Source organism: Musca domestica, unplaced genomic scaffold (genome assembly GCF_030504385.1).
Source record: "Musca domestica strain aabys unplaced genomic scaffold, Musca_domestica.polishedcontigs.V.1.1 1, whole genome shotgun sequence".
NCBI lineage: Eukaryota > Metazoa > Arthropoda > Insecta > Diptera > Muscidae > Musca > Musca domestica.
Genome location: NW_026712114.1, coordinates 51,107,360 through 51,132,233, shown reverse-complemented (window position 1 = coordinate 51,132,233; position 24,874 = coordinate 51,107,360). Strand labels below are relative to the sequence as shown.

Below are 24,874 nucleotides of genomic sequence, written 5' to 3'. Positions count from 1 at the left end.
GTTTTTTTTTTCTTCTTCTTCTTCTTTGAGTTATCATTAATATTAATGTCTGGCAGTCAGTTAACTCGTCAACAAACCATTAAAACTGTCTGCCAAAAAGGCCGTCTAGAAGTTAGCCAAACAAACAAACAGCCAGTCTGCCAGTTTAACCAACCACGGATCTTGAAACACAAACACGCACACACACTGATCACCTGCAGGAAGGATAAAATCGACGACAAGAAATTTAATTCTTTATGTTGTTATCTTTGTTTTTGTATTATTAACTGGCTATTCTACCTGATGTCATGCTGTTGCCATCATCGGTTATCGCAAAGCCAGAGAGTTGTGATATTCTGCAGTCAATCACTGCTGTGACAAAAAAGTGAAGCAGGAGTTGTAGTACGATGAGAAAGGCTTATGGCTAATACGATGGATGATGATGATGATGAGGAAGTAACAAACAAGCAGAGACCGCTTAAAGAAAGTTAGAAAGTTTAAGGCATAGAAAATATTTCATATGATCTATCCATAAATAAAGGAGTTCCCAACTAGAACACAATGGTGAATCGGTATCGGGAAATGATAACCAGTTTTTCCCTGCCTAGAATTGAAGAAATCAATGTGGAGGGCATGTGGTTTCAGCAAGACGGCGCCACATGTCATGCAGCCAGAGAAACAATTCAATTGTTGCACCAGCCATTTTCCGGTCGTGTAATTTCGAGTTTTGGAGACCAGAATTGGCCGCCTAAATCGTGCGAATTAAAACCTTTAGATTTTTTTAATTCTGAAAAGAAAATTGGACATTACATTCATGAAATACCGCAGCATTTATGGAAACTGCCGAATTTGGCTTTCTCCGACGAGAAAACATTCGTTGTAAACAAACAAAATGATCGTGTTTACTTGCCAAAGAGGTCAGCTGAAAATGTGCAGCTTCAATTGGCCACCAGAGCTCAAGCGCCGGCCATGGTGATGGTGTGGGCCGCCATAACAGCCGATGGTCGTTCTCCGCTCGTATTATTGACCTTGGCATCAGAATAAATGCCGAATATTATAGCGAAAATATTCTGGAGGGTGTATTAAAGCCTTGGGCACGCAAACATTTTGACCGCAGACCTTGGACATTACAACAGGACTCAGCACCATGGCACTCAGCATGCGCCACCCAAGAATGGTTACAAAATGAGGTTCTTCACTTCATTTCCAACACACAATGACCACAAAAATATCCGGATACCAATACGTTGGGCTATTGTATCTCGAGTATTTTGGAAAGCAAGGTTGGCACTAAAATTTACAAAAGTGTTGATCACCTCAAGCAAGCGCTTCGCCGGGAATGGGACAAAATACCGCAGAGCAACATCCGGGCAGCGTGTGACGTTTTCATTGGCCATTTGAAGGCCATAATTCCTGCCAAAGGTGACCAATTCGAACAAAACTAAACTTATTCTAAAATTTGATGCTATATCAGACTGCTTTCATTCAATAAAATTGAAAAAAAGAAATGTAAAAATTATGGCGTTTGACTTTGTTGCAGTTTTTCCATCTCACCCTGTATGTTACCAAATTTCGCATAGGGTAAAGGAATAGAGCTGAATTCCCGAAATTTGATATTGAGGTCACTGTTGGTTTCTAGGGTTTACATATGAAGATGTTGAAATACAAGTTTTGAACAGAAAATTTGGATGAGGCTCCATTGGGCAATGGTTCTACTAATATCCCCCGCGGTAAACTTTAAATTGAAATATTTAGAAGACTTTTTGGCGTAAAAGGTAAACATTTTCCTATTATTCTTTACGAAAAAGGAAAAACTTTAATAATAGTACGATGTATTAATAATTTAATACGATGTATTAAGTTTTGATTAAAAAAAATGTTTGTCAAACTGAACAAATTGTGCATGTTAAGTACTATGGAGGTCTAACACGAACTGTGGGAATGAATCTTAAATTTTATGGTTGACCTTTCGCTGACAAAGCATCGAGCACTTGCTGGTATTTTAATAAGGACATATTTCCAAGAACAACCATTATTTTGTTCTTCAATGGTTGATATTGTGAGTAATACGCTCAATTAAGTCTGACGAGCCGCCTGCCATTTGCCTTGTTCTGTTTTATAGATCGCTATTAAGTCCTCTTTTTCTAAAAATGAATCTCTTTCCCCCTCTTTTTTTCTTATTGAATTGACACTATCCTTCCCTTCTTTATCTTTGGAATATCCCCCGTCCCATGCTTGGCACCCTTACCCTAAAATGTTTATGTCATAGGATTTCCTTTTTTCAAAAAAAAAAAAAAAAAAGGAAACTACCAACCTCCATTAGCTAAGCTATTTATGAATAATGTCGCGTCATGCCAAACTTTACCCCTTCCAAAATAAGTTTTGTGTTTTGTGTCATTAGAAAAATTAGATTTTGTTATCACACCTTTTTTTTTTGGTACGCCAGAAAAAATATTGTTATTTTTTTTTGTCGTTTGTATTATTTTTTGGTGGGTATTGAACCATAGAAGATGTCTCGTTAGCGGCGTCTGATAGACGCTGCTAATGGAACGTTGTTTTCGTGAATAACAATCAAATGTATTTTGTTGTTTTTTTGCTTTTTGGCTTTGCGTGTAGTCAAAAAAAAAAGCAACAACAACGACAACAATAACCCAACATACATATCACTCATAGCGTCTAATGTCTGGGTGCTAGTTAGTCAGTCAAGCAGTCAGCTAGCCAAACAAAAGCAACCAAGCAGCCAGCAAGCTATTCATTCATTTAGTCAGTCGCTCGTCCGTTTAGTTAGTTAGTGAGGCAGGCTAGCTGGCACTTAGTTACTAACATAGCAAAGCAGGCAGCCAGTCAGCCAGCCAACACAGCGAACAACTAACTAAGGAGGGAGTCATATAAACGAAGTAACAAATTAAATCAGTTGAAGGTAGAAGCAACAAAAAAAAAAAACGAAATACAACAACTACAGCCAGCTTAAAACATCAGGCGCCAGTGGGCGCCACTGACGTAATAAAAGAAATAGTAGTAACGGCAACAGCGGCGTCGTGCATGGCGCCACCAACTCAAGCAAATACATTCACTCATACAAACACACTCACTCACTCACTCATCCCCACACAGAAACCCAAGTCACACATATACTCATCCATACTGTGATAGACTGACAGTAAAATCATATAGAATGAGAAATAAAATATACAAATGATCCAATACAACAACAACAACCACTACCATTATAATAATCGTCGACGCCACCACCACCACGGCGACGACAACGACCACTATCGCCACTAATGCTGCTGCACTAGCCTAACAAGTGTAGAAACTGAACAAGAATTTCAATACAACAGACAGGTCTCCACTACTCCCCACATCGTTGCAAGAGTCATCCATCCATCCATCCATCCAACTGAAAATGCAGGCATACTAGTTGTCTCTGAGCGAACACACAGTGTTTACATATACAAGTGAGCACGGGTCTCATACTATGAGAGCAAAGGGTGGCAACGGACGGAATGCATAGAGTAAAATTCCTTTACAGATGCAGTTACTTTGGTGCACTCATATCATTATCAGAGAAAGAGAGGGAGTGTGCATTATGGAGCCCAAAAGGTGAGATAATTATTTTGCAATAAGGTGGGGGTTTCTCTAGTTTCTGGTAAATATCATTTTTAAAAAGACATTTTATATCAAAAATAAAATCTAAAAAAAAATTCCAGAAGGCTCAAAAAAAAGTCGGGTAGTGCTATATACCACTTTCAGCATTAATGACAACAACATACCCTCTGGATTGCCAGTAGCCCAAAAATAATGATAAATTTATTACTCCGAAGCCCATAAATTATTTTTTATTCCCACAAAAAATACCAGGGCAAAATAGCTTACTTTTATCATGCCTAGTATTGAGTAACAGCGGCAGAGAGTAGGCACATCTAAGGACTATGCTTCGAATCTCCGCACCAGTAATCAAACAAAAACCCAGCAAAAATACTCATTACAAATCGGATTTCCAACCCATTATATTAGCAAGGGTTTGTCGCCTAAGTGGTAATTTTATGGCCACTAAAATCGATAAAAAAAGTACTTGTATAACGATTTAGAGTAATGGGTATTTTTTTAAGAATATAGAAAGATGTTGCCGACACAGCGTAGCCTGACGTCAAGGAAATGGACGGAAGAAAACAGCAACATAAACAGAAATGGTTCAAGAAGTAAAGAAGCGACTTGATCGAAACCCACGTCGCAGGGGCCAAAAATGGCTCGTGAGCTAAACATATCGCAATATTCTATTCGGCAAATATTGAAAAATGAGCTCGAGGTAAGGCCATTGAAATTCCAAAAAGTGCAAGAACTTACACCGCAGCTGAAAGAAAATAGACTCAAAAGAGCTAAAAATTTGCTTCGCTTGGCTGAAAGTGGTGAACTGCTGAATTTGTTTTTTTCCGATGAGAAAACATTCGTTGTCCGGCGGTTTGTAAACAAACAAAATGATCGTGTTCATTTGCCAAAGAGGTCAGCTAAAAATGTGCAACTTCGGTTGGCCACCAGAACTCAAGCGCCGGCCATGGTAATGGTGTAGGCCGCCATAACAGCCGATGGTCGCTCTCCGCTTGTATTATCGACCTTGGCATCAGAATAAATTACGAATATTATCCAGACAAAAAATTCTGGAGGGTGTATAAAAGCCTTGGGCACGCAAACATTTTGGCTGCAGACCTTGGACATTCCAACAGGACTCAGCACCATCGCTCTCAGCACGCGCCACCCAAGAATGGTTACAAAATGAGGTTCCTCGCTTCATTTCCAGCACACAATGGCCACCAAAATCTCCGGATACAAATCCGTTGGACTATTGTGTCTGGATTATTTTGGAAAGCAAGGTTGGCACTAAAAAATACCAATGTGTCGATTACCTCAAGCAAGCGATTCGCCGTGAATGGGCCAAAATACCACAGAGCAACATTTGGGGAAGCGTGTGACGGTTTCATTTGGCGTTTGAAGGCCATAATTCGTGCCAAAGGTGACCAATTCGACGAAATCTAAACTTATTGCCATTATTTGGTAATTACCACTATCTAGTAATGCATTTGAATTAGCCAAGAAAAGCCATTACCTAGTAATGGATTTAAATTAGCCAAAGAACCTGGAAAAGCCTGTACGAAAATTACTAAAAAGTATAAAACTTGGTATTGGGTTAATTAATAAAGCTGAAATCCTGAAATTTGATATATATGTCAGCGTTGGTATCTGTGGTTAAGATATGGTGGAGGTTTTTGAGTTGTGTACAGAGTTGCCCATATTCGACGGACCCATCTGGCAACGCCATAAATTTTGACAGAGATGTCACATCGCTTAATGACATACCGCGTTTGAAGCGTCAATCCAAGCAGATTTTTACCATGAACCAATACACGCCACGCGAGCGCTCTGAAATAGTTGAAATTTACAAGAAGTCAATTGTGAAAACTCAACGTGCTTTTAAAACCTTAAAAAATGTGAGAAGTCCGCCTTCTAAGAGCACCATTAAGAGTTTATACGAAAAATTTTAGACTGGTAAGGCTTTTTCTAATCCGAAGAGGCCATATAAAAGTCGACCAAGGCGATCGACCGAGAATATCGCTGCCGTACGAGCCAGTGTTGAGAGGTCCCCAAGAACATCCCAAAAACGCCGTTCTCAGCAGTTGGGCATGGCTCGGTCCACTTTACAACGGATTATTCGCATTGATTTGCTATTGTTCCCGTACAAAATTCAATTGACGCAAAGAATGTTGCCTGCGGACAAGTCTCGTCGATTGGAATGAGCCCAAAGGTCCGTCGAATATGGGCAACCCTTTACTATATTTGTACTTAATGTTACAATATTTGGTATTGGGTGAAGGAATAGGGTTGGAATCCTAAAATTTGATGTTGAGGTCTCTGTTCGTATCTGGGAAGGAGATATGGAGGTGGTTTTGGAAATTTGCGCTATAATTGAACGAAAAGTACTAAATGGAAATAAATTGAAATTTGAAATAGGAAACGATATTGAGATAAGAAAAGTATTGAATGTTATTAAATTTGGTATTGAGTGAATGTATAGAGCTGGAATCCCGAAATTTGATATTGAGACCTCTGTTGGTAACTGGGATTGAGACATAGAATTGGTTTTGAAAATGCGTCTTATAATTGTTCGAAAAGTATTAAATTGGTCACTGTTGGTGTCTAGGATGGAGAGGTGTTTATGTTTTGAATATGCGTACTAAATTGTACTAAATTTTTTAATGGGTGAAGGTATAGAGCTGAAGTCCCAAAATTTGATATTGAGGTCACTGTTGATTTTTAGGGTTTACATATGGAGACGAGAGAAATAGTTTTGAACAGAAAATTTGGATACATACATGCAAAAACAAAAAACAAAAACAAGTTATGTCTAAATATTATAGTAAAAATATTGTGTTTTTTGGCACCACAAAATGTATTTTTTTTTTTTTAATTTTGTAATTAAAAAACTAAATTTTGTCTTAGGTGCTCCGTGTCCCTCAAAAATGAATGAACTGACGTTTATTGTGTCCACAATTCTTCAAATCCATTGAGATTTATATCTGTATTTGAGTTATGATCATTTGTGGCATTCGGCTACATTAATTTTATTACCCCCTACTTAATTTTATAACCCATTTTATATTGACGCTGTGTGTTTTACAAAATGTTTAATTAGAAACAGAAAATTGTTTTATAACCAAAATATTTTGTATTTTTGTTAATCATTGTTAAATTGTTTTTGTTCGTTGTATTTTTTTTTTTTTTTTTTGTCTTCCTCTCAGTTTATAGCGGCAGTTCATTCATCTTTTTTTCTTTCCTAGCTAAACAATTTGTGGCTTTCATAAAATATATTTGGATGGGATTTATGGCTTCTATAAATATTGTTTTTTTTTTTTTTTTTTTTCATTTTTGTTTTCATCACATCTTGTCATATGTTAGCTCTTACGATGTACCTACATATGTATGTAGGTACGTTTGTATAGCTGTGTGTATGCCATTTTGTATACAATGTTATAAGAAAATATATTTTATTAGACCAAAATATTTTTGTTATAATGCAAAAAAATATTTGAAAACAAAATATAAATTAGAAATGATATAGAACACGTTTATTCATTGGGAAATAGTATACATCCACATACATGGTATATACGACGTTTGTATGTATATTGGCCGTACGAAATATACATACCTAAATATAGGACTTTTCTTTCGAAATAAACACATCATTTGATTATTGGATGCATAATAATAAACAGAATTTTTGATTTAAATTGTAATAAAAATTAAACAAATAATGGAATGTTTAAACAATAATTGAGATTTATTGTTATTGTTGAGGTTTCTTGTAAACTTAATACATCCCAAAAAAGTAAGAGTTTGTCGTTTAGATTTTGATTTCTTCAGCAAAAAATAGGAATAATACCTGAGAAACTTTTCAAATTATTCCAGCCCAGTTATCAACCTTCATGTATAGTGAATTATAATTATTTTTAAGAATGTTTACTCCATGTTGGAAAATCGCCTCCCAAAACACTTGTGTCTAAAAAAAACAAGAAAAAAACATTAAGTTCGGCCGGGCCAAACTTTATATACCCTCCACCTTAGTGTAAAGGAAACATTAGAGCCCATTATGACCTACCTATACCAATTTTTCGACATATTCATGGGAAAATGTACCAAAAATCATCAAAATAAAGAATATCGGGAAATACGGCTATATGGGGTTATACAAAAACGTGGGCCTATACATACAGTGTTTCGCCAAAAGACCAACAAATACCAATTTCTAGACAAATCCGCGAAGAAATGTGGCAAAAACCATAAAAATGCCGAATATCGGGAGGTACCGTTATATGAGGGCTATACCAAATCGTAGACCTATACATGCAATGTTTCGCCAAAGGAGCTAGAACCCATTATGACTTAAAAATACCAATTTTCAGACAAATCCGTGAAAAAATGTGGCAACAATTATCAAATTACCGAATATCGGGAGTTACTGTTATATGGGGACTATACCTAAACGTGGACTTATAATTACAATGATTTGCCACACGAACTGGGACCCATTATGACCTACAAATACCAATATTTAGACAAATCAGTGAAAAAATGTGCAAAAACCATCAAAATACCGATTATCGGGAGGTACCGTTATATAGGGGCTATACCAAAACGTGGGCCCTTACATGCAATGTTTCGCCACCGGAGCTGGAACCCATTATAACCAACAAATACCAATTTATAGACAAATCTGTGAAAAAATTTGGCAAAAATAATCAAAATACCGAATATCGGGAGTTACCTTTATATGGGGGCTATATCAAAGAGGGGACCTATACATGCAATGTTTTGCCACACGAACTGGGACCCGTTATGACCTACAAATACCAATTTTTAGACAAATCCGTGAAAAAATGTGGCATAAATCATCAAAATACCGAATATCGGGAGGTACCGTTATATGTGGACTATACTAAAACGTGGACCGATATATCTCATTTTCAATACCAACCATCCTAGACACATACAAATTGCTCTGCTAAATTTTGGGCTGTATCGTGATTTCAACAGACAGACGGACATCGTTAAATCGAAATTTTATGCTGATAAGGTATATATGTACTGAATATGAAGAAGCGACCGCGTCACAGTTGCCAAAAAATGGCTCGTGAGCTCAAATTATCGCAATATTCTATTCGCAAACATTGAAAAATGAGCATTGAAATTCCAAAATGTTCAATAAAATAAAAAAAAAATGTAAAAATTATGGCGTTTGACTTTGTTGCAGTTTTTTTTATCTCACCCTGTACTCTTTTACAAAATCACTGCCAATTACCAACAGTCATTTCAATATCAAATTCGGGATTCCAGCTCTATCCCTTCACCCAATACCAAATTTAGTACCATTTAGTACTTTTCGTATAAATATAGTTCTCATTTCTGAAACCACATGTCCAGGCTTTACATAAACAGGGATCCGAATACTAAGTTTCAGATTTTAAGCAATATCTGTTCACCTAATACCAAATTGTACCGAAAATAGTACTATTTAGTACTTTTCATGCGCTTGTAGTACACGTTTCCAAAACCACCCTTGTATCACAAACCATCGGGGACACCAATACTATATTCCAACTTCATCCGTTCACCCTAAACCACACTGTTCCAATTTTAGTTCCTACACTTAGTACACATTTCCAAAACCACTTTCTGACCATTTTAGAAGTTTAGTAACATTTTAGAACTTTTTGTAACCTTAAAGTTTGGATGTCCAAAAACCCTTTGGCACGTCTATCCTGTACTCCATCAATGATTCCCATTCACAATTTCAGAATTTTAGATCATTCCACATTTGTACAAATTTAATTTATTCAATTTTAAGGACATTTTAGTACGAATTTCCGTTGATTCTGAGCCAGTCAGTTATTTCACTACTTAGTAGCTATTTTATCTTCATACCTATCGTACTAATAAATTTCGTTAATTACCGCGACTATAATTATTTGAAAAATTGCTGTTAGCTATAACATCGTTAACTAGATAGAAAATATCACTATTGGTGTCAATATTTTCACTATGCAATTCCCTATACTTATACTAACCAAAAAAAGTTTTAAGGGTGTTTTTCTAAGTGCTTGCTAATTTGAAATTTAAATAAAACACATGCCAAATTATGGAATGGTCAAGAACATTTGATTTGCCATACAATACTGAGTAGAGACGTCACTTTAAACTGTCAAAACAGCTGTCAGACAACAGAATAATTCCTATTAAAAAAAAACGCATAAACACCCGTTATATAGAGTTAATTTATTGGATAATGATTATCTGAAAAACCCCTAAAAGCATTTAAAGTTATATTTTTCAATAAGATCATTTGAAAAAAAAGTTGGATACTTTTTAGTTTAAAATAAAAACACTAAATACGATATTGAATTCAACTTACTGGATTTTGTTTTTTTTTTTTTCTCTCTTTTTCCAAATGTTATTTTTCCGTTATGTGTATATTTCTTTTAATTTTCACTCACTTATTTAATATATATATTTTTTTCAATTATTTAATATTCTTAAATATGTATTTTTTTTTCTGTTCTAAGAACGTGTAATGTGATTATGTTGTTCTTTGTTTTTTTTTCTTCGTTTTAATTGATTGATATGTTTGGGGGGATATGTATATGTTGTTGTTATGTTTAATAATTATTTAAAATTTACATTATATTTTGTTTTTATTTTCTTAATAAATAAGTTGTTTCGTTTAAATTTTCTTTTTTTTCGCGAACAAACTCTTTAGGTTTTCTTGGGGTATTTTAAATGATATTTATTTTGTGTGTGTGGTTTTTTTTTCTTATTTAGAATATTGATACACAGCAAATATCAACACCATGTATGTAGATATGTATTTACGTTGAAATATTACGTGTTTTGAATTTGTGTTGATTTTGTTTTTTTTTTTTTAGAAACCAAAGAAAAACGTGTGTTCTATGGTTCTACTCGAATTAAATAAAATGAATTAAAACACACTGCCAGCAATCCCCACTCACTCACACAATTAGCGTATTAATCTCCCACAAATGTATTAGAGCTCTTGCTCTCACAGTAATTTGTGGTGCTCTCCTTATCTCCGTGTGTTGTGCTCTCAGAAATATGGGGCCACTAGTCTCTCTGTTAATGTGGTTTGAATGATTGGCAGCATTTATGTGGGCAAGCCAAATTGCTCTCCTCGTGCTGGCTTATGGAGAGTTGATATGTGAGCAAATAAGAATCCAATTGGGGGGAGAGCCCATATGTTAGCACTTGCTTGTTTGCCTGTGTGTGTGTGTTGTTTTTCTTTTGTAGGTATTCAAAAGGGGTGTCAGTACTTTGTGATTTTCACCGGTTTCCTTTCCTTTTTTGCTGTTGATTATGGTTTGTTATGATGTTTTTTTTTATAAGGCCGTTTGTCTGTTCTCTTACAGGTCTAGAATGCAAACAAAAACTGTTATTATTGTTGTTGCTGTTGTTGTTAATGTGATATGTGCCAGGAATTGCTAATGTTTGTTTGATTGGTTTTGTTTACGATATGTTTTTTGTTGCTCACTGTGATTTCTTGAATTTTTTTGTAGTTTTTTCAGTTCTTCTTTTTTGGCTATTTGTGTGGCCACTGTTCTTTGCTGTTATTCTTCTTCTTTATTGGTTTTATTTGCAATTTGTGCTCTGGTAGCAGCAGCAAAAACCGAAAAATCAACAAAATTTAAATAAATGAAGAAAAGAAAAGAATATTGGCAAGTTGTTTTCAGTTCCCCGTCTTCCTGCTTCTTCTTCTTCTTCTTGTTGTTATTGTTTTCAATTCTATGATAATTGAACGTTTCATATGACACAACGAAGGAGCCGACCAACATACGCCGCCAATGATGGAGACGACAATGGCCTGCTGACGTTAGTAACGAGTCAGGGAGCCGGGCACGGAGACAGATGGTGGCGGTGGTGGCGTCCAATACGTTACGGTACGGCACGTAGCTTAAATGGCGATAAGAAACAAATAAAAAGCCAACAAAACAGATTGCCAGAGATGCCCAAAGACCACACTGAGTATAAAATACAATAGCAAAAAAAAACACCACACTCTCACTGATGGGTGTTGCTCACAAGCGGTGGGGGGAAAACCGAAAATATTCACAAAAGGTAGTAGGATGAGATACAATATCTCTTGGTTTGAACTCTCTCTTGTCGTTTCTTTTTTTGCTCATTCAGAGAGCTCGCAAAAAATATTGTCTTGTTTGTCTGTTTTTGTTTCTATTAATGGGGAGCTGAGACCTCTTCTTGTTCTTCTTGTTTTAAAAAACCAAAGTGTCGAGTTAAATCCGGCAGTAAAAATAGTTTCACAGAAATTTGTATGTTTTACAATTTATTCCTCTGTTATAATTCCATTGGTGTGGAGGAGAATAAGGAATTCTATTTGGTTTTTCACTTTGCACTAATCTCGAAGGCAATATGTATTTGTGTTTTTTTTTAATTTCCTTCTTTCTCTTTTTTCGATTTATTATAAAATTTTACACATTATCATGTTACACAAAAATCATTTAAATTTTTCATTATTTTATTTGTTTTTTTTTTTATTATTTGCTTTTAATAACCAGCAATAGTTGTATATTCACACACACTATTACCGTTCGTTTTATTTCTTTTTTTTTCAATTTCTTGCTTCTTGTTGTTTGTTATATGGCAGCAAATTATTCTTGTTATTAGTTGTTTTGTTTCTTGTATTCTTTTTCTAGCGAAGACGAAAAAACAACTACTTTTTTACATAAATTCTAAATTAACAAAAAAAACAAAATGATTTTTTATATCTATTTTTGTTTCTTTTTTAGTCATTATTCGCGCCGAACACGTTGTGCGGACTAGTTTCAAACAGCAACTAAACTTGAACGGGTCAAGTAAAGAAATTTTTCATTTGCCGACAGCGCAATGTTGTCGTAAATTTTCTACGCTCTTGCTCTCTCTCTCTCTCTCTCGCTCAATCATTTTGCTGCTCTCAGGCACCCACACTTTGACACCAAAGTATCTGTGTGTGTGACACATGGAAATGTTAGGAAAACAAGAACAAAATGTATCTATGAGAAAGAGAGCATAAGAAAATATTTAACGCACTCATACATGTACCGTCAACATTATAACATTAAAGAGTTGCCACATTACAGGCTATGTAAACAGTAATGTAAATGTATTCTCATCGGAAATCAGCTGTTCCAATTGGAAACACATGATTTTGACATGATTCCTAATGAAAGGGCCTCAATTTGTCAATTCGAGTAATTAACGATATAATACGTCCTGAAAAACAAAATAGCGTGGAACAGATATATAGAGCCTCTACATTTATTGATGGCCCGAAATAAACAATTCCCCAACGGGAAAATGGAGAACATAGACATAATCTTCAGATGTAATTTGAGTAACTTTATTGGTAATTCGAAAAATTTCATTGTACTTCGAGAGTTAAATTAGAAATACGTTACATTCCATTGCAAATCCGAATTTCCTACCAACAGAAATTAAATACTACCTTCATGATTTAGAGAGAGAGAGGTACATAGAGCCTATAGATCGACATGCCTATTAAATAGGAGTGCGAATATATCACTCATTTCTCATCCTACCATAAATTATAGTATAGTATACAGGATGAGATACAAAAAACTGCAACAAAGTCAAAGGTCATAATTTAAAAAAAAATTAATTTTATTGAATGAAAGCAAAAAAATTCGGAAATATCATCCAATTTTAGAATAAGTTTACATTTGTTCGAATTGATCACCTTTGGCACGAATTATGGCCTTCTAACGGCAGTATTTTGACCCATTCCTGGCGAAGCGCTTGTTTGAGGTGATCGACACTTTGGTATTTTTTAGTGCCAACCTTGCTTTCCAAAATACTCCAGACACAATAGTCCAACGGATTGGTATCCGGAGATTTTGGTGGCTATTGTGCGCTGCAAATGAAGCAAGGAACCTCATTTTGTAACCATTCTTGGGTACCGCGTCTGCGGCTAAAATGTTTGCATGCCCAAGGCTTTAATATACCCTGCAGAATATTTTCGCCATTGGCATTTATTCTGAAGCCACGGTCGATTTATACGAGTGTAGAGCATCGGCTGTTATGACGGCCCACACCCTCACCAAGGCCGGCGCTTGAGTTCTGGTGGCCAACCGAAGGTGTAAATTTTCGGCTGACCTCTTTGGCAAGTAAACACGATCATTTTGTTTGTTTACAAACTGCTGAACAACGAATGTTTCCTCATCGGAGAAAATCAAATTCGACAGTTCATCACTTTCGGCCAAGCGAAGCAACTCCTTGGCTCTTTTGAGTCTATTTTCTATTCTTCCTGTTGCGGTGTAAGTTCTTGCACTTTTTCGAATTTCAATGGCTTAACCCCGAGCTCATTTTTCAATATTTGCCGAATGGAATATTGCGATATGTTCAGCTCACGAGCCATTTTTCGGCCACTGCCACGCGGATTTCGATCAAGTCGCTTCTTTACTTTACTGATTATCTACCACTCGTCAATGTCCGGCGACCAATTATTAGTTCCTGATTCAAGCCAATTACCCGAAAATCGTCAACAACTTGACATCCTTACACCATAGTTCCCGATTATCTACAAATTACCAAGAAACTAAAGCTCATCTCTCTTGTATTCCCGGTCGTAGTAAAAATCGAACACCAATTACACCTGAACAGCTATATGTATTGAATTCCCGATTACTTCAGAATTCAAATCGCCATATTATCGTTTTTAAACATGAGTACGAGTAGATTGTAATTTAGTATTTGAATCATTAAAGCACCTCATGTCACCCACAGAATTTTTCATTTCATAAGGATTAGTGGATTTTTATGAAGATCCTGGCTTTGATTGAGGTTACCGCCGCCGCAGCTTTTGTGAGAGTGACATTGTGAAAAACGGTCTATACCTAAACTCAAAGTCTGATGGGACTATGAGTTAAAAAAAAAAACTCTGTATTTTGTGAGGTTTTATTATAACCTCCACCATTCTATGGAGGGTATACTTTGTTATTCCGTTTGTAACTCCTTGAAATATTCATAACAGACCCTACAAAGTGTATATATTCTGGATCAGCGTAAAATTCTAAGACGATCTGGAGATGTCCGTCTGTCTATCTGTCCGTCCGTCTTTCGGAAAAAATCAAGATAGAAGGCTAAAATTTTGCATACATGCATAGCTGACCAGTAGACGTTTTCGTAAAGCCCCCATATAATGGTACCTCCCAATATTCGGTATTTTCATGATTTCTGCAACATTATTTACCGGTATTATGTCAAATGTCGTATTTGAAGTTCGTAATGGGCAATACAGCCTATGACAAAAATTTTTGTATGCAGGCCCACGTCTTCGCAAAGCCCACATATAAGTGTACCTCCCGATATTCGGTATTTACATGATTTTAGCGACATTATTCACCGAAATTATTTAAAATTTTGCATTTGAAGTTCGTAATGGGTACTACAGCCTATGGCAAATGGATACTAGAGCATATGACAAAAATTTTGTAAACAGATCCAAGTCTTCGTATAGTCCCCATATAACGGTTTTAGGAATTTCTTTATACCCTACAACACTTTGTGTTGGGGGTATTATAAGTTTGATTGGGCCAAAAATTATGTAACACCTCGAAATATCGATTTCCCACATAGGAAAGTATATATGGATCTTCCTATCTCGCCGAGCTGAGTCGATCTAGCTATGTATGTCCGTCCGTCCGTCTGTCCGTCTGTCCATGTTAATTTGTAATCACTCTACAGGTCGCAATTATGGCCCGATCTTCACGAAATTTAGAATGTGGGTGGGGATAAGGTCGGAATAGAACCCTATTTCTTTTGGAGATGATCGCACAATATTTAGGGGTCGAAATGGACCAAAAACTGAAAAAAATCGTGATTTTGCAGTTGCTCTACAGATCGCAATTATGGACCAATCGACACGGAAATTATCATGGGGCTAAAGCTTCGGGCTGGGCAGTAGCCTTCTGATTTTGATGGTCATCGGGTAGTATTTAGTGGGTGAAAAAGACTATAACATTTGTGTTAAATAAGAGTCAAATTTCCATTATACCGCGAATATTTTTAGTCCCGGCGAAATCAAAAATAGACGAACAGGTCAATTCTGACCGTTACGTTGATGCCGATAGTACATATATCGGATATATATAGTGAAATATATACAATGTGTATATACAAAGAAAAGGAATGTTAGATGGAATGCTTATATCTCAAGAATGGCTGGACCGATTTTGACAAATTTTGTCAATTCAGAATGCCCTCTTGACATAAAGGTATAAAATCTAAAAAAATCGCATAAAAACAAGTCAAAAATGATCTTAATATAGATTTTTTAGTATTTTGTGACATTTTTTATTTTTTCATATTATTTATCGCATGCGATATTTTCAATTTGACTTAAAATATTGAAGTGTATATTTTGTAATATTTTTTCACATTACAACACCGCTTGGGGCTGTTATATACAGATTGCAATTATTATCCGATCCTCACGAAAATGTTCACAAGGGTAAGGCTCAGAAGGGATAGGCCTATAAGTTTTAAAGATGTCCGCAATATATTTGGGTTTTGAAATGGACCAACAACTAAAAATTTTCCTGATTTTGCAGCCGTTATAAAGGTCATAAATAGAAACCAAAGGACACGAAATCTCGCATGCAGTTAGAGTTTAGGACAGCGGATAGAATGAACCACTACTTTTGTCTGAAAAATACCAACATTACTTACAGGCGATAGCCGAAATACACAAAATGCGAACTTCTGCCTTTTTTTGCTGATTTCGTTGACGAATATAGCAAAATATCGTAGACAAGAAGATCGTATAGAAGAGTCTAAATTTGGAGATACAGAGGGGCCTCTTGCTTTTGGAGATGATCGCAAAATACGACGGAGTGCGTAAATATTAGACAAATGTCCCTGGTCAAAATGCAAAGGGTAATATCTGGGCAGTGCTCCGTCACATAATTTCAAAAGCGAAATCTTCCAAAATGGATTTGGACATAAGGGGGCTTCTAACATATTGTAGTGTTGTAGGGTATCACATGGTCGGACCCGCACGACTATAGCCTTTGCTTACTTGTTATTATTATTATTATTTTTATTATTATTTTTTTTTTTGAAAACTTTCAAGTACCTTTCAAATGAGTACCAATGAAAAAATACAGTCATGTGAAAATGTGACATTTTTCTTATCAATAGAACGAAGCCCTTCGGTACGGTAAAAATTCTTTTCTAAAGGAAAAAAACTCTTTCGTCTGAGACTTTTGGATTTTTTCTGTAGAAAAATATAGTTCCCTGAGGAATTAGAAACAACAACAAATTAGGAACAACATTTAGGAAGTTGCTTGCAAAAATTCCTTTATAACCTGTTTGCCCAAGAGAATAACAACAACGACAAATAAACTCCTAAGTAAATAAAAATAATTCGAAAAAAAAAACTCCGGAAAGAAACCAAAATCAAGAAGAAAAAAAAGAACGGAGATGAGATAATTTGCTTTAATTCTGATGGCATTAATGACTTGTCCGGCGTTGTTATTGTTATTATTGTTATCTGTGGCCACCGCCATCATCATCTTCATCATCATTGCCGCCAACACATCATCAGATGCATCGATGCCGGCCATGGAGCCCATGCAACCGTATCAACATTTTTGAATGCCGCCCCATATGAAATTGCCATGCCACCATAGGAAGAGCCGACTCTTGACCAACAAAATGTAAGACGCCGGTCTCCACGTTTTTTGTGTTTGTTATTTTTTTGCTAATCTTTTTTTTTCTTCTTGGGCTTTTTTTCTTCTTATAAATACAAGGCGGCACAAACTAAAAACCACGAACTGAGCATTTTTTTTTTTCGATTCCTAGTCTTGCCTTCCTTGTCCCTTGTCCATCCGGTTCAGCAGGTACTGCCACTAACCTCAGAGTTTACAAAGAAAGATCATTGCTAAAAGGCTTTAATGTTCTCCAAACAACTGGATATCATTTTTGTCCGATGATTGTTCGAAATTTTTGGTCTTCCCAAAAAAAAAACACACAAAGGAGCTTCATGCGAAAGCAAAGACGTTTCATGCGTGCCAGTTTGTTTTGTGGGAAGGTATTCCAAGAAAAAGCCAAGAACTCTCTTTTAAAGTAACTCATTATGGAATGATGGTCTCGATTTGAGTTCAAAACGCCATTTGTTGTTTTTTTTGAAATCAAAGATTTTTCTGATGAGATAAGAAATGTGATTTCATTTTTGGCTCTGTGGGCATACCTTCCCCCGAGAAAAACAAAAACGTTGCTCTGGGCTCTTTCAATTCCTTGTTTAACATAAACAACCTCAGCGTGATCTACTCTAAAATTTAAAAATTAATTTCATTCTTCCTTTCAACATTAACTTGCCTCCATGCTCGGCCAACATGGACGATGATGATGATGACAAAGATGCTACCATGAAATTACGCCTCTATAGAGAAAGACAACAAATAAGCAAGGTATTATGGGGCTTGTTTACACTGGCCTACCTTATTCTTCATTTATTGGGGAAACAATTCAAATCTTGTCTTCTTAAAGAATACCTTCAGATATTCTCTAAAAAATCTCTCTCTTGTCTTTTATAGTAAATACTTCTATAAACATATTCTGGTGCTGTTTAATCATATTTCTTTTATTAGAACACGTTTAGGTTATAAGGAAGGCTTTCCAGTCTTCCATAGAAAGACCTTTGATTGTTTAGAAGGCTATCTAAGAGAAACAAGTAAAAAATCAAAATGTTCGGCCGGGCCGAACATTGGAACGAATTTTACATTTTTCAAAAAAAAAAAACAATCGTTAAAAATTCTTTTAAAATCTTAAAAATACCAAATGTAGCCGACATGGACCTGCGTAGGCAACTTTTGTCCTAAACCATTAGAATATTCAAATGCGAAACATGAAAAAAAAATTCGGTGAATAAAGTAGCTAAAATCATCAAAGTACCGAACATCGGGTGGTATCGTATGGGGGCTATACGAAGACGTGGACCTGTAAAGACAATTTTCTGTTTTAGGCTGTAGTATCCATTTCGAACTTCAAATACCAAATTCGAAACAATTTCGGTAAAAAAAAATGCCGCTAAAATCATCAAAATACCGAAAATCGGGAGATACCATTATATGGGGGCGATATGTAGACGTGAATCTGCATAGACAATTTTCTGTCTTAGGCTGTACTATCCTTTACGAACTTCAAATACCAAATTTGAAACAATTCCGGTGGATAATATCGCTAAAATCATCAAAATACCGAATATCGAGGTGTACAGTTATATGGGGGCTATACCAAAACGTAGACCTGCACAGACAATTTTCTGTCATAGGCTGTAGTATCCATAACTATCTTCAAATACCAAATTTGAAACAATTTCGGTAAATAATGCCGCTAAAATCATCAAAATACCGAAAATCGGGAGATACCATTATATGGGGGCTATATGTAGGCGTGAATCTGCATAGACAATTTTCTTCTTAGGCTGTACAATCCTTTACGAACTTCAAATACCAAATTTGAAACAATTCCGGCAGAAAATCCGGAGGTACCATTATATGGGGGCTATACGTAGACGTGAATCTGCATAGACAATTTTCTGTCATAGGCTGTAGTATCCATTACTACCTTCAAATACTAAATTTGAAACAATTCCGGTGAATAATATCGCTAAAATCATCAAAGCACCGAATATGGGGAGGAACGGTTATATGGGGGCTATACGAAGACGTGGACCTGCACAAACAATGTTCTGTCTTGGGCTGAAGTATTCATTACCAACTTCAAACACCAAATTTGAAACAACTCCGGTGAATAATGTCGCTAAAATCATCAAAATGCGGAAAAAGAGAGGTACCATTATATGGGGCTATACGAAGGTGTCGATCTGCACAGACAATTTTCTATCTTAGGCTGTGCTATCCATTGTGAACTTCAAACACCAAATTTGAAACATTTCTGGTAAATAATGTCGCTTAAATCACCAAAATACCGAAAAAAGGGAGGTACCATTATATGGCGGCTATACCAAAACGTGGGCATACATGACCCATTTTCAGTACCAAAAGTCCTACAGACATAATACACATTTGAGTAAAATTTTATCATTCATTCATTTCTCTCGGAAGCTAGAGTGATTTCCACAGACGGACATAGAATTTTATGATGATCAAGAATATATATGCTTTGTGGGCTCTAAAATGTATAAAGTGTATATTTCAAACGGAATGACAAACTTAATATGCCCTCTATACTATGATGGAGGTCCCAGTCCCACATAGAAAATGTTTCACAGTCCCAATAAACCTTTTCAATATTTTTTTTTTTTCTTAAAAACATACAAAACTTCCGAGATTATGAGAGCATCTCACGTTCATCCATTGGAGACAGTGTAAAAAGTCCTCCACAAGATAGCAAAGCTTCTCTTAATAACATTCCGAAATTTAATATTAAATTACCTTGGATTGTGTTTCATTGTCCCCGTTTCGAAGTCCAGCCCTCTCACCTCACCTCACCTTCTCTCAACTCCAACGCCAACTCCAACCTCCTTGTGGTCATCTCCAACCAACCAACCAACATCATCAGCATCTTCTTCATCTCTGCGGTGTATGATTAGTATTTGTTATGGAATTTGTTCGTGTTGTGGTCTCAATCCCATTAAGGAATGTATTATTTGTTTTTTTGTGTTCTTCCTTTTCTCGACGATTCCAGGAAAAAGGGAGCTGCAATTTTGTCGGTCTGTCCGTCTGTCCTCTTCATCAAAAAAGTTAACGAAGAGAAGCAGATCAATAACACACTTAGGGTATGCGCCTTTTGTTCCATGGCGGGGTAGTTTCTTTTTCCTAAATGGCGCTGTCTCCTCTTAAATGGACATCATCGAACATCATCATCGATCAGCAGTAGGGCCAGTTAATGTTTGCTTTATTGTGAGGAAATTGATTTATTAGGATGGGCTGCTTTGGTCTTGGAGGGGGCGAGTGAAGATGAGATTAATGGTCGATTGCAACAAAAGTTTAATTCAACATATCCTTCAGTTTGGCAATAATTAATATTATGGAGTATACAGAGCTTCAAGATCATTTCAGGACAAATAAAGTTCCATTTGTATACCCTCCACCATACTATGGAGGGTATATTAATTTTGTCATTCCGTTTGTAACTCATCGAAATAACCATTTTAGACCCAACAAAGTATATATATTCTTGATCAGCGTAAAATTTTAAGGCGATGTCCGCCTGTCTGTCCGTCTGTGTGTCTGTCTGTCTGTCTGTTGTAATCACGCTATCTTTCGAACAAATTGAGATAGAAGACTAAAATTTTGCACACATGTATATTTCGCCAGTAGCCAGGTTAAGTTCGTAAATGGGCCATGTAGGTCCAAGTTATCATATAGCCCCCATATAACGGTACCTCCCGATATTCGGTATTTTGATGATTTCAGCGACATTATTTAACGGAATCGTTCCAAATTTGGTATTTGAAGTTCGTAATAGATACTGCAGCATAAAACAGAAAATGGGCCATATAGGTCCACGTGTTCATATAGCCCCCATATAACGGTACCCCCCGATATTCGGTATTTTGATGAATTTAGCGACATTATTTAACGAAATCGTTCCAAATTTGGTATTTGAAGTTCGTAATAGATACTGCAGCATAAAACAGAAAATGGGCCGTATAGGTCCACGTCTTCATATAGCCCCCATATAACGGTGCCTCCCGATATTCGGTATTTTGATGATTTTAGCGACATTATTCACCGGAATTGTTTCAAATTTGGTATTTGAAGTTCGTAATGGATGCTACATCCTAAGTCATAAAATGAGCCATGTAGGTCTACGTCTTCATATAGCCCCGATATAACGGTACCCCCGATATTCGGCATTTTGATGATTTTAGCGATATTATTTAACGGAATCGTACCAAATTTGGTATTTGAAGTTCGTAATGGATGCTACATCTTAAGTCAAAAAATGAGCCATGTAGGTATACGTCTTCATATAGCCCCGATATAACGGTACCCCCCGATATTCGGTATTTTGATGATTTTAGCGACATTATCTACCAGAATCGTTTCAAATTTGGTATTTGAAGTTCGTAATAGATACTGCAGCATAAAACAGAAAATGGGCCATGTAGGTCCACGTCTTCATATAGCCCCCATATATCGGTACCCCCGATATTCGGTATTTTGATGATTTTAGCGACATTATTTACCGGAATCGTTTCAAATTTGGTATTTAAAGTTGGTAATGGATGCTACATCCTAAGTCATAAAATGAGCCATGTAGGTATACGTCTTTATATAGCCCCCATATAACGGTACCCCCCGATATTCGGTATTTTGATGATTTTAGCGACATTATTTACCGGAATCGTTTCAAATTTGGTATTTAAAGTTGGTAATGGATGCTACATCCTAAGTCATAAAATGAGCCATGTAGGTATACGTCTTTATATAGCCCCGATATAACGGTACCCCCCGATATTCGGTATTTTGATGATTTTAGCGACATTATTTACCGGAATCGTTTCAAATTTGGTATTTGAAGTTCGTAAAGGATGCTACATCCTAAGTAAAAAAATGAGTCATGTAGGTCTACGTCTTCATATAGCCCCGATATAACGGTACCCCCCGATATTCGGTATTTTGATGATTTTAGCGACATTATTTACCGCAATCGTTTCAAATTCGGTATTTGAAGTTCGTAATGGATGCTACATTGTAGGTCAAAAAATGAGCCATGTAGGTCCACGTCTTCATATAGCCCTCATATAACGATACCCCCCGATATTCGGTATTTTGATGATTTTAGCGACATTATTTACCGGAATCGTTTCAAATTTGGTGTTTGAAGTTCGTAATGGATGCTACATTGTAGGTCAAAAAATGAGCCATGTAGGTCCACGCCTTCATATAGCGCCCATATAACGGTGCCCCCTATATTCGGTATTTTGATGATTTTAGCTACATTATAAACAGATTTTTCTTCAAGTTTCACATTTAAATATTGCAATAACTTATGACAAAAGTTGCCTATGCAGGTCTACGTCGTCGTATAGGCATTCGGTATTTTTAAGATTTTAACAGAATTTTAAACGGATTTTATTTATTTATTTTTTTTTTTGTACCAAATGGTGGAGGGTATTAAAAGTTCGGCCCGGCCGAACTTACAGCTTTTTTACTTGTTTCAGATTCTGTTCATTATTTTTTCCCGTAGAGATCCCTGGCGAATCCATTGCTTTAACATTCCCGGTTTTGCAGACACCAATTTTGTTTCCATTTCTAAAAGAAACCATTTCTCTCTCTGGCCTATCTAAATCAATCTGATCATATCTATACATCTTGAAAAACTCCACCTTATTTTCTATAAAAAAAATACACAATGCTTCGTCTATTTGAATACAATTCTATTTATAACAACAACAACAATGACAACGACAGCAACAACAATGCAACTATAAGTTATTAGCATATTAAATTATTTCAAATTACAGACGTCTTCTTGTCAATAGACTCGTCGCAGCGTTCATTTGAATGCATTTACCACCTACCTACTTGAGACAATCGCTGTCGTTGTGTATCGCTGAGGGTCTGCTCTCGCCAGACCGACTTACATTGTTCAACAAAGCGATCGGAAGATTCTTGACAATTACCGGCGCCAACAGTTCATGTACGAGAGCAGCTTGGGTGACTTAAAACAACTCAACTGTAGCCATTTAGCTGGCGCAGTGTCAGTCGGCAAATGGACACGACATATTCATGTGAACATAAATGGAATGGCGAGATGTTTGGCCGTTAGGCTCGAGAAAAAAATCTCAGATCATTACAATGGGAAGATCGAATGGATATAAAATGAAATATTAAATATGTAGATGGCCATAATAGCAAGCGGAATTTCAATAGAAGCTCAAAAAGTATCTTTAAAGAACTTAAGAGTGTTTCCTATAAATACAGGGTAAGATAAAAAAAACTGCAACAAAGTCAAACGCCATTATTTTTAATTTTTTTAATTTGGTGCTGAGTCCTATTGGAATGTCCAAGTTCTGCGGTCAAAATGTTCACTCTTCACCTGTTCACCAAAATGTTCAACTCTTTAGTTCTTTTGAGTCTATTTTCTTTCTGTTGCGGTGTAAGTTCAGGCACTTTTTGGAATTTCAATGGCTTTACCCCAAACTCATTGTCCAATATTTGCCGAATGGAATATTGTGACATGTTCAGCTCACGAGCCATTTTTCGGTCACTGTGACGCGGGTTTCGATCAAGTCGATTCTTTACTTTTCGAACCATTTTTGCTGATGTAGCTGTTTGCTTCCGTCCACTTCCTTGACGTCGGGCTACGCTATCAGTATCACGGTAACGAGCGATGGTACGAAACACAAAAGATTTATTCACATTTAAATGCTGGAGTCTGGAGTTGATTGCAGTTTTTTCATCTCACCCTGTATATCTCCAAAAGGTAACTGACATGGAAAACCATATACACGTTCTATGAAAAACTATAAAGTCTTCCCCATTGAAGAGCAGACGTTCTTTTCTAAGAAGAAGAGAAATTCTTGCCGGAGACCTTCTCTTAGAGGAGCAGGAGGCATTATCTTAGAAAATCCGAAGGTTTTTTTCTAGAAGAGTAAGATATGTTCTGAGAGAAGACGACAAGGTTTCTCTTAAAAGAGTCAAAGGACTTCTCCTAGAAGAGCTCATTGTCTTCTCTTCTCCTAGAAAAGCTGAAGGTCTTCTCTGAGGGGAGCTAAAGGTCTTCTCTGAGCAGAGCTGAAGGTCTTCTCTGGGGAGCTGAAGGTCTTCTCTGAGGGAAGCTGAAGGTCTTCTCTGAGGGGAGCTGAAGGTCTTCTCTGGGGAGAGCTGAAGGTCTTCTCTGGGGAGAGCTGAAAGTCTTCTCTGGGGAGAGCTGAAGGTTTTCTCTGGGGAGAGCTGAAGGTCTTCTTTGGGGAGAGCTGAAGGTCTTCTCTGGGGAGCTGAAGGTCTTCTCTGAGGCGAGCTGAAGGTCTTTTCTGAGGGGAGGTAAAGGTCTTCTGTGGGGAGAGCTGAAGGTCTTCTCTGGGGAGAGCTGAAGGTCTTCTCTGGGGAGAGCTGAAGGTCTCTTCTCTGGGGAGAGCTGAAGGTCTCTTCTCTGGGGAGAGCTGAAGGTCTCTTCTCTGGGGAGAGCTGAAGGTCTCTTCTCTGGGGAGAGCTGAAAGTCTTTTCTGAAGAGAGCTGAAGGTCTTCTCTGAGGAAATCTGAAGGTCTTCTCTGAGGGCAGCTGAAAGTCTTTTCTGAAGAGAGCTGAAGGTCTTCTCTGAGGAAAGCTGAAGGTCTTC

At 36.7% G+C, this 24,874-nt stretch overlaps 1 protein-coding gene across 1 annotated transcript in view; it reads right to left on the bottom strand.

The window, feature by feature from the left end:
* The window catches only part of LOC101898538 (mothers against decapentaplegic homolog 6), a 99,826-nt gene extending 87,437 nt beyond the window's left edge, over window positions 1–12,389 (bottom strand). Inside the window, exon 1 of the mRNA XM_005181972.4 lies at window positions 9,947–12,389. The gene's annotated coding sequence lies outside the window, so the exon portion shown is untranslated. The remainder of the gene's footprint in view (window positions 1–9,946) is intronic.
* Between the last annotated feature and the right edge of the window lie 12,485 nt (window positions 12,390–24,874).